This window comes from Notamacropus eugenii, chromosome 4, assembly GCF_028372415.1.
Source record: "Notamacropus eugenii isolate mMacEug1 chromosome 4, mMacEug1.pri_v2, whole genome shotgun sequence".
Classification (NCBI taxonomy): domain Eukaryota; kingdom Metazoa; phylum Chordata; class Mammalia; order Diprotodontia; family Macropodidae; genus Notamacropus; species Notamacropus eugenii.
The window spans coordinates 477,633,711-477,648,419 of record NC_092875.1 but is presented as its reverse complement, the minus strand read 5'-3'; the positions used below and the strand labels follow the sequence as shown (position 1 = coordinate 477,648,419).

At 38.1% G+C, this 14,709-nt stretch overlaps 1 protein-coding gene across 5 annotated transcripts in view; it reads left to right on the top strand.

Moving 5' to 3' along the window:
* MAST4 (microtubule associated serine/threonine kinase family member 4) overlaps positions 1-14,709 on the top strand; it is an 816,735-nt gene that overhangs the window by 37,040 nt on the left and 764,986 nt on the right. The window contains exon 1 of one of the 5 annotated variants that reach the window (XM_072606466.1): positions 1-14,709. This exon is cut by the window's left edge and continues 13,900 nt beyond it. The exons of the other annotated variants lie outside the window; for them this stretch is intronic. The gene's annotated coding sequence lies outside the window, so the exon portion shown is untranslated. 5 annotated transcript variants of the gene reach the window in all.

The following is a 14,709-nucleotide window of genomic DNA, read 5'->3' as shown; positions in this document are numbered from 1 at the left end:
TAGCTGCTTAACCTTTGTCCATAAAATGGGCATAATAACAACACCTGCTTCATAGGATTGTTATGAGTCTCAAATGAAATCATATTAGAAAAACGTTTAGCACATTGCCTGACACGTAGTAAGTACTTAATTAACCCATTCCTTCTTCTTCATTTTCTTTCAATAATTACTCCCCATTTTTTCTTTTTATCTGTCTAAATTTGGGGAGGGTAGCCAAAAAAGGAAACCAGAGAAATGACTACAAGAACCTAGAGAATGATGACATCTTGCACAGTACCCTGTGCAAAATGGGCTTAGTGTTAAGAGATGCTAGGAATATAGACCTGGGCAGTCCAGGGAAACTGAGGATGAACACACTAGATCTTAAGGACCTTTTTTTGTGGGGGAGGGGTGCAGATTTGAAGTGAGAAAGGCTGTTCCTGAAGGGAGAATTAACATCCATCTCTAGTAACAGTTTTGGAATGATGACTTTAAAAATTACTTTGGGAAGTTCTTTTTTTCTGGTCATTTATGACCCAGAACGGGATTTTGAACTGAGTTCAGAGCAATCCATGCTTTAGACCTCTTTGGGGATTGAAGCATAACTCCAGAGTTTTTATTTTTTCCTCCCAAAAGTGTACTTATTAATCATAGGCCTGGGAATTTAATCATATGCCAGTGCAACCTGGAGTACTGGTTCATAAGGAGCACCAGGAAGGCTCCTTCAGGTTTAGCCAGCCCACTGGGCCCAACCTATCACCTTCTAGGTTTTGATTTAAAAAAAAATCAACAAAAAAGCCAAAAACCAAATCTTTCATGTCTTTGTTATGTCCTGGGGCTCTCCAGCCAAGGATTCACATCTGGCAGGCCCTGCCTTTTCAGCCAGATGCTCCCAGATCTGGGAGTTTAGCTCATTGACTCTTGCTTTGATTGTTAGATTGGAGGATAGAATTTTCTGTTCTAATTTTGAGGTCATGGAAGATGTGCCCAGAGTCTCCAAGGTGGGTGAAGAGAGACGGTTGTTGTCAGCAATGCCTAGAAGCAATTCTGCCCTTGGAAGTTGGCAACTTTTTTTCTCCCTTTCCCTTTTCCTTCTTCCCTTTCCCTTCTCCCTTCTTTCCCCTTGCTTCCCCTCCCTTTCCCTGTCCTCCTGTACCCCCTCCTCCCCAGATCCATACATGGCTTTCCTTATGTTAACTTTTGATAGAGCACCTGTTGCTTGCAATGAATTGCAGAGGCTTGGACTTGGAGAGGAGGGAGAGGGCAAAACAAGAATGAGGAGAAGGGACAGGATGCAAAATCTGTAAAAAAAAAAAAAAAAAAATGTTCTGACCTAATCTAGGAAGGGAAAATGTAAGTGCATTATGCTTCAATGAAAGACATTTTTGTGGTTGTCTTGGTTGCTTTCATTGTGTCCAACTCTTCACAACCCCATTTTGTATTTTCTTGGCAAAGATTCTCTGAGGGGTTTGCCATTTTCTTCTCCCACTCATTTTACAGATGAAGAAACCGAGGCAAACGCAGTTAAGTGTCTGAGGGCAGATTTGAATTCAGGAAGATGCATCTTCCTGACTCCAGGCCTAGCGCTCTTCCATGGCACCAACAAGCACCAGTAGTTTGTCTATGATCACACAACGTGGGTCAGAGGTTTCTTGCCTTCTCCAGGATAAAGGTCATCCCCTCAAACTTCATGAATCATCACTGAATATCCACTGTACCGCCTAGCTGCCCAAAGATATACAATACCGAAGAATGAGAAGCAAGGGCCCCAGAAAGCAAGGAGTAACCAGCATGGGGTTGTGTGCTGTTGGAATGTCTTTAAGGAGGTATGAAAAGTTTTAGTTTCTCTCATGTTGGATGGTGGACACATATTAAGATGATTTTATGTTTTCAAAGACACTAGTTGTGTGGTTGTGGGCAATTCACTTAACCCTGTTTGCCTGTTTCCTCATCTATAAAATGTGGATGATACCAGCTACCTCGCAGGATTGTTGAGGATCAAATGAGATAGTAGTTGTAAAGCACTTAGCACTTAGTAAGTGCTTTCTATATAAATGTTCGCCAGTAGTATTATTATTTTACCTCATTTGTTTATGATATCTATTATTCCACAATCTTACTAAGTCCTGTCAAGTAGATAATACAATATTATTGTCCCTATATTATTGTAGATTAGAAAACTGAGGCTCACGTTAGGGAACAATCTGAACTCAAGCTCAGGCCTTCCAAGTTCAAATTCAGTGCGTGCCCCACTGTGCCTTATTCTAGGACTGATGGTTTTCTTACCTAAAATCATTCGATTTCTTGGGCTATAACTGTCTGCAAACCTTATTTCACACCATGTTTTATCTGCCAGCTATTCTGTAGCTATGGTTACATTTTTAAAAAAGCTTTTAGTGTTGTCTTAAAAAAAAGCCCAATGACTTATTTTTAGAAGGACTAGTAATTGAAAGGTCAGTTTTTCCATATAATGTGTTTATGTATAATTCTTTGTGGGCCAACATTCCTACACTGCGTAAACAACCTGGGTAATATGTTACAGGTGTCATATTTTCCTCATTACCTGTTTGTTTATGGTGTCATAACCCTATAGCTGAGATTGAAAGTTTCTTTTATAAGGCTTGCATTATAATTCATTGTTATTTTGGGACTTGCCTTCCATGATGAAAAGTCATTTAGCGCCAAGGATTTTGGGTTGTCTTAGTGAATCAAGTATTCTCTTTCTGGTTACAGAGGTGGAGGTGATATATGACAGAGCAGGCCAGCTTCTGGGGAATAATTTCTTTGGGAAATAATTCAATCTTGTCCTTTGCCTTGGGAGGGCTCTTTCTTTTGGGTCACTCAGTGACTCAGAAATGGTTTTGTTGCCGAGTACAGAGTGGTCCATTGTTTAGGGTGCTGAAGATTCTGGTTCAGTGTCAACCCGACTGGTGATTTTTTTTTTTTCATAACAGCATACTTTTTACCTTTAAAACAAAAAAATTCATTGCATGTCAAAATCTTCAGGTCTTTGGAAATTATAATTTTCTGTAAAAGGCCAGGGTGAATTTGTAACCCCCATGAGCTCTCTCGATTTATTTTAGTGTCATTTATAACCAGCCTGGCTGAATTTTTGACCTCTTTTGTTTTGTGAGTCTGAGACCTTGTAGCTCCCAGACCTGTGAGGTCCAAGATAACCTTCAGCTACCATACTGAACCTTCGGGCAAGTTATAGCCCCCGAGGAAGGGGGTTTCAGTCCAGGGAAGATGAAGCATGGAACTTTAAATATTTCTCTGCAGAACTCACCTGCCTTTTAGAGGTGTGGAAGCATAAAAAAAAAGATTCATACATTCAACAGGTGTTTATAGCCTCCTTGGCTGTGTAACGTTCCTTGGACAATACAAAGGTAGAGGAAAAGCGGTCTCTGCTCTCCAGGAGAGATCAGCCTGTGGATTATTATCGTAGCTCTAGCCAGACCAAGTGCACTGACCCATGTTCCAGGAGCTTAGAGGAGGGAGAGGGATTATCATCATGAAGAGGAAACTTGTCAAGGTGGACATTGATCCAAGCCTTGAGAGGTGAGATTTTCATAAATCTGGGACTGGCAGCAAGAAGAAGAAAAGGGCTTCATGCTCTCTTTACATATAAACATAAAGAGTATTGAACAAATAGCATGAAAATGTGTGGCTCACACTTCTTTTGCCTATTATACTTATTAACAACTACCCCAATAGTAAACCCCTAAGTGACCTTTGCCCCCTTCTTATCCACTCCCCTTAAAATTCTGCTGAATAATCTTTATCCATCAAAATTATGAATATTTTCCCAAATCTCATCAGCATTCCAAAGACCTTATGTGACATTGGGCAAAGTCTCTTAATTGCACCAGGTCTCAGTTTTCTCATCTGTAAAGAGGGTTGAATTAGACTTTCAAGGTCCCTTCTAGTTCTAAACCTATAATCCCTCCTGCCTTTATTTCTGCTTTTTTTCATGTTCATGTTAACTCTGAACTTTTGACCTCTGTAGTCAACAGTTATGCAATCAACCTTACCTCTATCTCCTTAACATTGACTTGCTCTTTTTAGAGATTGGAGATAGTCTGTTTAATGAATTAAGTAATAGAAAGCTATGCCCTTGCTTCACAAAGACTTTAGATTGCTGGGGTGAGGTGTTGGCATGCTGGACCTTATCAGCAGGCTGCTTGGTTGGGGAGCCTCTATGTTGAGGACATGGAGTTTCCAGCCTGATATTTCTTTGTACTTTAGATTAGGTCTTGGAAAAAATGTGTTGGATGGGTGCCATGTTGTAGTGCCGAAGGCCAGTCATGGAATTTGAGGGTTGGAATGAACCTTAGAGGACACGTGGTCTAACTTTCTACCTACCTGTATGACAAGATTGACAAGTAGTCTTCTAACCTTTCTCCTTGACCACCATACCATTGTGACTCATTGGGCAGCTTTAAAATATTACTATTTAAAATATTAAACCAAAGTCAACCTCCCCATCCATTGTATTCACTGATTTAAAATATATCCTTGGAAGAGCTGTACATGGTGTCTCTTCTCTTGCCCATATGACAATCATGAATACGTCCCCTCCCAAGTGTTTTCTTATCTACGGCAATTATGGGACTCTACATTCTCCTGTTGGGAGAGAACAGACAGTAGATTTTCTATTGCAGTGGTGTCAAACTCAGAGAGAAAGCAGGGGCCATTAAGAATAGGGTACATAAGGATTCCTGCAGGTCATATAATGACTTAGAAAAGAAATATATAAACGTGTGGTTTTCTTTCTTTCTTTCAAAATATTAGCACATTAAAGTCAAGTTTTGTTGTTCAGTTGCTTTCTAGTTGTGTCCAACTGACTTTGTGACCCTATTTGTGTTTTCTTGGCAAAGATACTGGAGTGGTTTGCCACTTCCTTCTCCAGTTCATTTTGTAGATGAGGAAACTGAGGCAAACGGGGTTAAATGAGTTGTCCAGGGTCACACAGATAGCAAGTGTCTGAGGCCAGATTTGAACTCAGGAAGAGGGGTCTTCTTGACTCAGGCATACTCTCTGCTGCATCGCCTAGCTGTCCTTAAAAATCTGAGAGTAAATACATTTTATTCTTCTTTGGGCCATATTCAGGAGCATTGTGGACCACATGTTTGATGCCTCTGCTTGACTATGTTACTATTTCTGTTGTGTTGCAGAATTCAGGAACTCTTGGGACTATGAGGGAGGGTCATAGGTTGGGGAGGAGGTGTCAACCATTAAGTTTAGCCACTTGACCACTACATTTTGGCAATGGTTACAGGCCAGTTACCAAATGTAGGTCAACATTGTATTTTAGAGTTAGCAGCTTAGAAAAACAAGCATGTTACACATTTTGATGGCTGAGTCATACCTGTTGAGGCTGATATTTCAGGAGACATCATGATGAAATGCTAATCTTGGGGTCAGAAGATAGAGAATGAATTCTAGATCTGTTATTTGCTATTTGTGTGACTTTGGGCTTTAGTTTCATCATTGATAAAACAAAGGTGCTCACTTGGACTGGCAAAGACGACCAAAAAACACCAAGACATGGACAAACATTGGAGGGACTGTGGGAAAACAAGCATATTAGTGCACTGTTGGAACTATGGGTTAATACTAGTCTTTTTGAACAGCAGCTTGGAATCAGGTTTCCCTTAAACCATTAAAATGTATATGCCCTTTGCCCAAGCAATTAACACTATTAGGCCTATAGTCTCCAAAAAATAAGAGAAAAGAGAAGGACCCAGATGCATTAAAATATAGCAAGTTTGTTGTGTAATTGTGAAGAACTGGAAATTAAAATAGTGCCAATCAGTCGAGGAATGGCTGAAAAATTTGTAGTATATGAATGTAATGAAATATTTTATCATTAAGAACATGAACAGTTTCAGAGAAACCTGGGATGACCTGTATGAACTGACACAGGGTGAACTGAGCATCTTATGGAACTGAAAGCTTCTCTAGGCCTGGGCTTTTAGATCTCCAAGCTGATACCTCTTATGATGTTGGCCACAATCATGTGTGTGTATGTGTGTGTCCTTAAATAGATAAATAACCACCAGGAAACCTTTCCTATTATCAACACTGCCTTCCATTTCCTTTAGTAAATAGTCTTGAAATCACTTTTAAAAAACAAACAACTCTTTAACTTTGACAATATATGTTTAGTGGAGGAGAGACCCTTTACTAACTTACTTATTTCTGATAAACTCTCTTGATGTTATCCTTTTTCGAAATCAGTATAATATTTGTATGCAACTTTAAGAAATTAGTAAGATAGGGATAAGGACTGGGCCTGTGATTTCACTGCTATAAAGGACTACCAAATAACTCTCTCACTAATGCAGGTTTTCACCTTTTCTGTAACTTGAAGTCTTGTGAAGTTGCCCAGAACATTGAAAAATTAGGGTCACACAGTGCATTTCAGAGGTGGGTCTGCCTGTCTCCTAAGCTAGCTCAATATTGAATATTCCAAGCTTCCTCTATTTTAACTTTTAATTTAAACATTTTTATTAATAAAATACCATATTCACTTACTTAAGAATAACAATTTTAAACTATTTTGTAGCGTAGGCTAAATAGACAGTGAAAGAGTAGAGAGAATAGGAGATTCAAAGAGAATAAATGCCCTTCATTTCATAGTCATGTCTGCTTTTTCTAGTCCTTTGAGCCCTCAAATACGAATATGGCCATCAGGTAAGGGTGACTTTTACATGAGAAAATATGGTTGATCATTTTAGATTTTGAGTTGTTTTGCTTTTTTTTTTTTTTTTTTTTTAGTTCATGCTCTTGAACCCTGGAGACCCAAAGAGAACAGGGTGTCTCACAAGCTGAATTGTGGCCTTAACACTGCCAAAGTAAAGACTTGAGCAGAGGAGTGCCTGAGGGTACATGTATTTCACTTACTTGGGGCTGTCAGGTCTTATCAACCTTTCTGTAGAAATATTTTTCTCCCTGAAAACTCATAAAAATTCATGTTGTAATATCAATGCCTACAGGAGACTGTAGAATTCTGTTAACGCTGCTTATAACCCCTTCGTCAAGTAGATACATCACTCTTGCATATACATACAGGTACAAATGTGTGTATGTATCTATATAGTAGGCTCCTGAGTATGCCAAAGTGGTTTAGCAGAATGAAATGAAATAAGAATATTAATTTTTCTCAGTGGTACAATGTGAATTAGATGTAAATCTCTCAGTACTCTTGGCAACCTTCCTTCTTAGAAAGATGCTGCATCTTGAATTCCCCTTGCCTGAAAGATGATATGTAGATATCTCTTTCAAGATGCCTCTTGATTCTGTCACTAGGAAAGTGCCCTAATTTTAGTGCATCAGAAATGATGTGTGCATAGACAAATGTTTTAAAGTGATCAATTTACTAACAGGAAGGCAGAACAATAACAGTGGAGAGAAACAATGGTTAGGGAAACAGAGAACCTGGGTTCAAATGTTGCATCTCATATTTGTTAGCTGTATGTCCTTGGGGAAGTCCCTTAACCTTCTTGGACCTCAGTTTCCTCATCTGTCACATGAAAAGGGTGGATTAGGTGGTTAGTGAGGTTCTTTCCAATGCTAGTCTTTGATCTTAGAGAGAGAGAGAACACTCTCTGTGAGCTGTGCATATCTCTTTGAAGAAAATAGCAAATTTGAAGAAAATTATAAATTCTCCTCTGTATATGTTTATGCCTTTAAAAAAGTATAATTTTTCCTCTTGGATTACTATACAAGCATTTAATTATTTTAAATATAAGACTTAACCTAAATTCCTTACAACATGCATATATTTATGTAATGTGTGTATGAGGGAAGGATTAAAAATTTGATTAAGACCCCATCCCAAGGATGTTGTGTGGGTTGTTACACTGGTGTAGTACTGTAATACTGCATCTTATCATGTCCCATCAATGAATGAATAAGAAAAATGTAAGCACTTACTATGTGCCAAGTTCTATGCAAGAAATAGGGGATATGAATAGAAAAGCAAAACGTTCCATACTCTCAAGGAGTTCCCATTCTGTTAGGAGAGACCACATATTTAGGAAGGTTTAGCTGCAATTCAGATGGAAAGGCTCAGCAGTGCTTGGGGACCAGTGGCAAGGCAGATGGCAATGCACCTTAAGTGTCATTTCCACTGGTACAGACTATTCATTTCTGAGGCTGAAGCATCTGACAATACTAAGGACTTTAGTCAGAACTTTTTTTTCTGGGTCTTCAGTACCTTCGGCTATTGAGGAGGTAGAGACTTCAGAAGATGTTGATAGATTACATCTCCACAGGGCTGCTTCCTTGGACCATGGTGTGTTGGGTTGACAGTGGGAGGGATCTTGAATCAGGGCCAGTGGTCTGGAGGGTGTTGAAATATAAAACCATGTAATAAAATATGAATATAAAGTGAGCTACAAACCCCATTATCGGAAAAGAAATTGAACAAGCCATCAATGAACTCCCTAAGAAAAAAATCTCTAGATGGATTTACAAATGAATTCTACCAATATATAAAGAACAGTTACTTCCAATACTATATAAATCATTTGGAAAAATAGGCAAAGAAGGAGTCCTAACAAATTCTTTTTATGATGCAAATATGGTACTGCTACCTAAACTGGGAAGAGCCACAACAGAGAGAGAAAATTTTAGACCAATTTCTCTAATGAATATTGAGGCAAAAGTTTTAAATAAAATACTAGCAAAGAGATTGCATCAATTTATCACCAGGATAATATATTATGATCAGGTGGAATGCAATATTAGGAAAGCTATCAACATAATTGACCATATCAATAACAATACTGACAGAAATCATATGATTATCTCTATAAATACAGAAAAAGCTTTTGACAAAATACAACACCCATTCCTATTAAAAACACTAGAGAGCATAGGAAGAAATGGAGTTTTCCTTAAAATGATAAGTAGTATCTATCTAAAATCATTGGTAAGCATCATATGTAATGGGGATAATCTAGAAGCATTCCCAGTAAGAGCAGGGGTGAAACAAGGATGCTCATTATCATCACTATTATTCAATATTATTCTAGAAATGTTAGCTTTAGCAATAAGAGAAGAAAAAGAAATTGAAGGAATTAAATAGCCAATGAGGGAACAAAACTATCACTCTTTGGAGATATGATATGATAGTATACTTAGAGGACCCTAGAAAATTAACTAAAAAACTACTGAAAACAATTAACAACTTTAGCAAAGTTGCGGGATGTACAATAAATACATAAATCTTCAGCATTTCCATACATTATCAACAAAGCCCAGCAGCAAGAGATGGAAGAAATTTCATTTAAAATAATTATAGACAATATAAAATATTTTGGAATTTACCTGCCAAGACAAACCCAGGAACTATATGAACCACAATTACAAAATGCTTTTCACTCAAATAAAGTCAGATATAAATAATTGGAAAAACATTAGTTGCTCATGGGTAGGCTTAGCTAATAGAATAAAAATGACAATTCTACCTAAATTAATTTACTTATTCAGTGCCATACCAATCAAAATACCAAAAATTATTTTATAGAGCTGCAACAGATAATAATAAAATTCATCTGGAAGAACAAAAGTTCAAGAAAATCAAGGGAATTAATTGAAAAAAATGCAAAGGAAGGTGACCTAGCCATACCAGATCTAAACCTATGTTACAGAATGGATAAGAAATAGAATGGTGGATCAGTTGAATAGGTTAGGTACACAAGACAGTAGTCAATGACTATAGCAGGGGTGGGGAACCTGTGGCCTCAAGGCCACATGTGACCCTCTAGGTCCTCAAGGGTGGCCCTTTGACTGAATCCAAATTTCATGGAACAAATCCCCTTAATAAAAGAATTTGTACTCTAAAATCTGGACTCAGTCAAAAGGTCACACCCAAGGACCTAGAACCTGGAATATAGTAATCTACTGTTTGATAAACCCAAAGACTCTAATTCCTGGAATAAAAAACTCACTATTTGACAAAACCTGCTAGGAAAACTGGAAAATAATATGGCAAAGAAATTAGGCATAGATCAACATCTGACACCCTATAGCAGGGGTGGGGAACTTGCAGCCTTGTGGCCACGTGTCACCTTCTAGGTCCTTGGGTTCAGTCTATCCTTCTCTCTCTCTCACATCCTTTTAGTAAGGGAATTTGTTCCTTGAAGTTTGGATTCAGTCAAGGGGCCACACTTGATGACCTAGAGGGCCACATGTGGCCTTGAGGCCATACATTCCCCACTCCTGCCCTATACCAAGATTAGATTGAAATGGGTACATGATTTAGACATGAGGAATAATACCATAAGCAAATTAGGAGAGCAAGGAATAGTTTGCCTATTAGATGTATAGAAAGGGGAAGAATTTATAACCAAACAAGAGATAGAGAACCTTATGAAATGCAAAATGGATTATTTTGATTACATTAAATTTAAAAAGTTCTGCACAGACAAAACCAATGTAATCAAGATTAGATAGAAAGCAGGAAGCTGGGAAACAATTTTTACAGCCAGTATTTCTGATAAAGATCTCATTTTTAAAATATATAGAGAACTGAGTCAAATTTTATAAGAATGCAAGTCATTCTCCAGCTGAGAATTGGTCAAAGGATATGAACAGGCAGTTTTCAGATGAAGAAATTAAAGTTATCTAAAGTCATATGAAAAAATGCTTTAAATCCTTATTGATTAAAGAAACACAAATTAAAACAACTCTGAGGTACCATCTCACATCTATCAGATTGGCTAATATGATAAAAAAGGAAAAGGATAAATGTTGGAGAAGATGTCTGAAAAATGGAACACTAATGCAACGATAGTGGTGTTGTGAATGATCCAACCATTCTGGAGAGCAATTTGGAGCTATACCCAAAGGGCCATAAAACTGTGCATATCCTTTGATTCAGCAGTACCACTATTAGGTCTTTATCCCAAAGAGGTCTAACAAAGGGAAAAGGACCCACAGATACAAAAATATTTATAGTAGTGCTTTTTGTGATGGCAAAGAATTAGAAATTGAAGGGATGCCTATCCATTGGGGAGTGGCTGAACAAGTTTTGGTATATGAATGTTAGGTAATGCTACTGTTCCATAAGAAATGATGAAGAGACAGATTTTGGAAAAAAACCTGGAAAGATTTACATGAACTGATGCTGACTGAAGTGAGCAGAACCAAGAGAATATTGTTCACAGGGCCAGCAACATTGTGCAGTAATCAACTTTGATAGACTTATGTCTTCTTAACAATGCAATGATCTAAGGCAATTTGCATAATGGAAAATGCTGTCCATGCCCAGAGAAAGAACTATGGAGTCTGAATGCAGATCACCACATACACTTTTTTTCTTTCTTGTGGTTTTTCCCTTTTTTTCTGATTCTTCTTTCACAACATGAGAAATGTGGAAATATGTTTAATATAATTGTACATGTATAACCTATATTAGGTTGGTAGCTGTCTTGGAGAGGGGGAAGAAGGGAGGGGAGGAAGGGAGAGAGAAAAATTTGGAACTCAAAATTTTACAAAAATGAATGTTGAAAACTATCTTTACATGCAATTGGAAAAAAATATTATTAAGGGAGAAAATGAGCTACAGATAATATTAATTCTATTTTTCCTGGTACCTATGTGGGAGTAAGGAGTTGAACTGTGCTTCTTTTGGTGGGTGGGGGAATAAAAGGACTCATCCATAAATTATAGATATAAGGAAGGAGGATAGAATCCTTTAAAAATTCTTCTTAAATCATGTTTGAAAATACTTGCAGATTTTCTTTGGTGGACTGAAAAAAAAAACCCAAAACTTTGGAATAAAATGGTATGATTAGGAAGTTTTTAATTCCATTAAACTGAAATCTCTCTGAAACTGCTAGCATTGCCTCCTCCTGTCCTTTGACAAATAGAATATACATTTAACCCCTTTACCAGTTGACAGCTTTAAAAATACTTCTCTTTCCCTCCCTGTCTTTGTCTCTCTCTGTGTCTCTGTCTCTCTCTCTTGTTTGTCTGTCTGTCTGTCTCTCTGCCTATATCTTCTCCAAATGAAACTTAGTTACTTTAACCTATCTTCATATGTTAGTGTCTTGTTCTTCTCATGAATCGTCTGAATCCTCACCTTTAAGGACTCATTCTAGTCTCACTTCCTTTGTCGACAGCCCCATAGCACAGTGATTTTTCCCTCCTTCCTTTGAACTCAATCAGCAAGCAGGAATGCTTAAGAGCCTACTATGTGCCAGGACAGTCCCTGAGTTCATGGAACTTTCACTTTCTTGAAAGAGAGATGTGCATAAGAATATACAAAATGTGTGTGTGTGTGTGTGTGTGTATGTGTGTGTGTGTGTGCGTGCGTGCGCGCATGCCGCATGCCTGTGCACTGGAGCTCATTTTGGGAAGGATTACTGTAGGAGTTTGGGGGAGGGGTAGGTCAAGAAAGACTTAATTATGAAGTGGCTCTTGAATTATGTCTGGAAGGAAGCACGGATTTCTAAGAGGCACAGGTGGGGAGGAAGTACATTCCTTCTAGCCCTTGTAGTATCACTTGACGCTTGTTTGCTTATGTTATACAGCTCTCTCTCACTTTCTCTTGCTCTCTGACTCATCCCTATTTCCTAGTTGTGTTCCCAAGTAAGTTGTGGGTCTCGGGCCTTATTTATCTCTTTATCTCCCCCTGTACTTCTTGGTTAACATTTAATCTTTGTAGGTGTTCAATATGTGTTTGTTGCTTAGTCGATTGAATAATCCCTCGCAAAATCTCACAGAGGATCTCAGGGATCACCTGCTTCCAAATCTACTTGAACCAGGATGCTGTCAATGACCTGAGAGATCATCCAATCTTTGCTTAAAGATGTCGAATGAAGAGGAAAGTTCTGCTTCCTAAGTCAATGCCCTCCATCTTTGGATAGTTCCTATTTTTCATATTTCCGTTTTCTTGGGTCAAGTGGAACAAACCGTCGTCTGGTAACATATCAATCCTTCAAATATTTGAAGGCATTTATCAGATTCTCCTTCCAGTATTATTTTTTTTCATTTTTAATAAGTTTTAAATTATCTAAACATAACCTACACTTCCATATTTTTCTCCCTTCCCATTCCCAGAGAGAACTATCCCTGATAATAAAGGAAAAAAGCAGGAGAAAAAAGATTTTGCAGAACTCACTAATGTATTGCTAAAGTCTAGTGCATGCTGTCCTATCTCTGCTTTGGGACCAAGCTTGCTCATACTTTTGAAGCATTTGATCATGATTGTTTTGTTGTTCGTCTTTCCATTTACATGATTGTCATCATTGTTTATATGTGTTCCTCATTCTGTTTACTTCACTTATCTTTAAACTGTATTTTGTTTTGTGGTTGAGTTGTTTTGGTCATGTCCAACTCTTAGTGGCCCCAATTTAGGGTTTTCTTGGCAGAGATGCTGGAAGGGTTTGCCATTTCCTTCCCCAGCTCATTTGACAGATGAGGAAACTGAGGTGAATGAGGGATTAACTGACTTGCTTAGGGTCACATAGCTACAAAGGGTCTGAGGTCTGATTCCAACTCAGCAAGATGAGTCTCCCTGATTCCAAGCCCAGTGCTCTGTCCAGGGTACCACCTAGCTTCCCTTACACTGTATATATCTTTTATATACATTGTTAGTATATTGTCTCCTGTATTAGACAGTGAGCTTCTTGAGGGTCAAGGCTGGGTTGTTGCTGTGGTTGGTTTAATTCTTTGTATCCTCAACATTATATGCAGCACCTGGCATGTTATAGTGAGCACTTAATAAAATGATTTTTGACTGATAGTGGGTATATACTTGGCTTCCAATTCTTTAATCCCCCCAAAAAAGTGCTGTTATAAATTATCATGGTACTCTGGAAACCTTTCTTTTTGTCACTGACCTCTTTGGGATGTATGCCTAGGAATAGAATCCTCTTCCAAATTTTATTTGCAGGCTAAATATCCTGTTTCCTGATCAGTTCTTTATATGATGTGATCTCTCAGACTTTAATCATGTTGGTCATCTAGCCATGCCATATCCAACTTGTGCTTGAGAAGCTAATTTTTTCAACCCAGGTATTTTGTTGTTCAGTTGTTTTTCAGTTGTGTTTCACTCTTTCATGGCAAAAAATACTGGAGTTGTCTGCCTAGGATCACACAGCTAGTAAGTGCCTGAGGTCATATTTAAACTCGGGATGATGAGTCTTCCTGATTCACCTTATTCATTGTACCATCGAGCTGTCCCTAACCCAAGTATAAGACTTTATATTCATCTCTAGTGACTCCTTTTTGCATTCTGACTCTTCCATCCAATGTGTTAACCTTCCTTCCTAGCTTTGTGTCACTGGCAAATCTGAAAACATTTTCAAGCTCTGATGGACCACTCCTTTGGAGAAGTATTCAAGCAATGCCTAGTTTTCACTGCAGCAAAATAATTGGTATTTTTCTTTGATGTTGGTTGTAGTAGTATTTGAGTGTGTCAAGAAAACTCGTCACTTCTTGATATGATATGACTTCACTTATTCTTCAAATGTCATCCTATCAGACAATGCATTCTATTTTTAAATGTTTCTTGTATCTTTTTGCCCCACCTCCCCTCCCTACCCTTTCCACCCCTACATTATTGAGATTAGTTGCAATTTTTACAAGATTATGATTGACACGTCTTACTCTTTTCCCTGTTTCAGCAGAAGTCATAATTCCAGATGTTCTGCTGCCAGTGGTCTTAGATGTGGAGGATTATGACTTCAGCTCAAGAATAATCAGCCTGAGCAG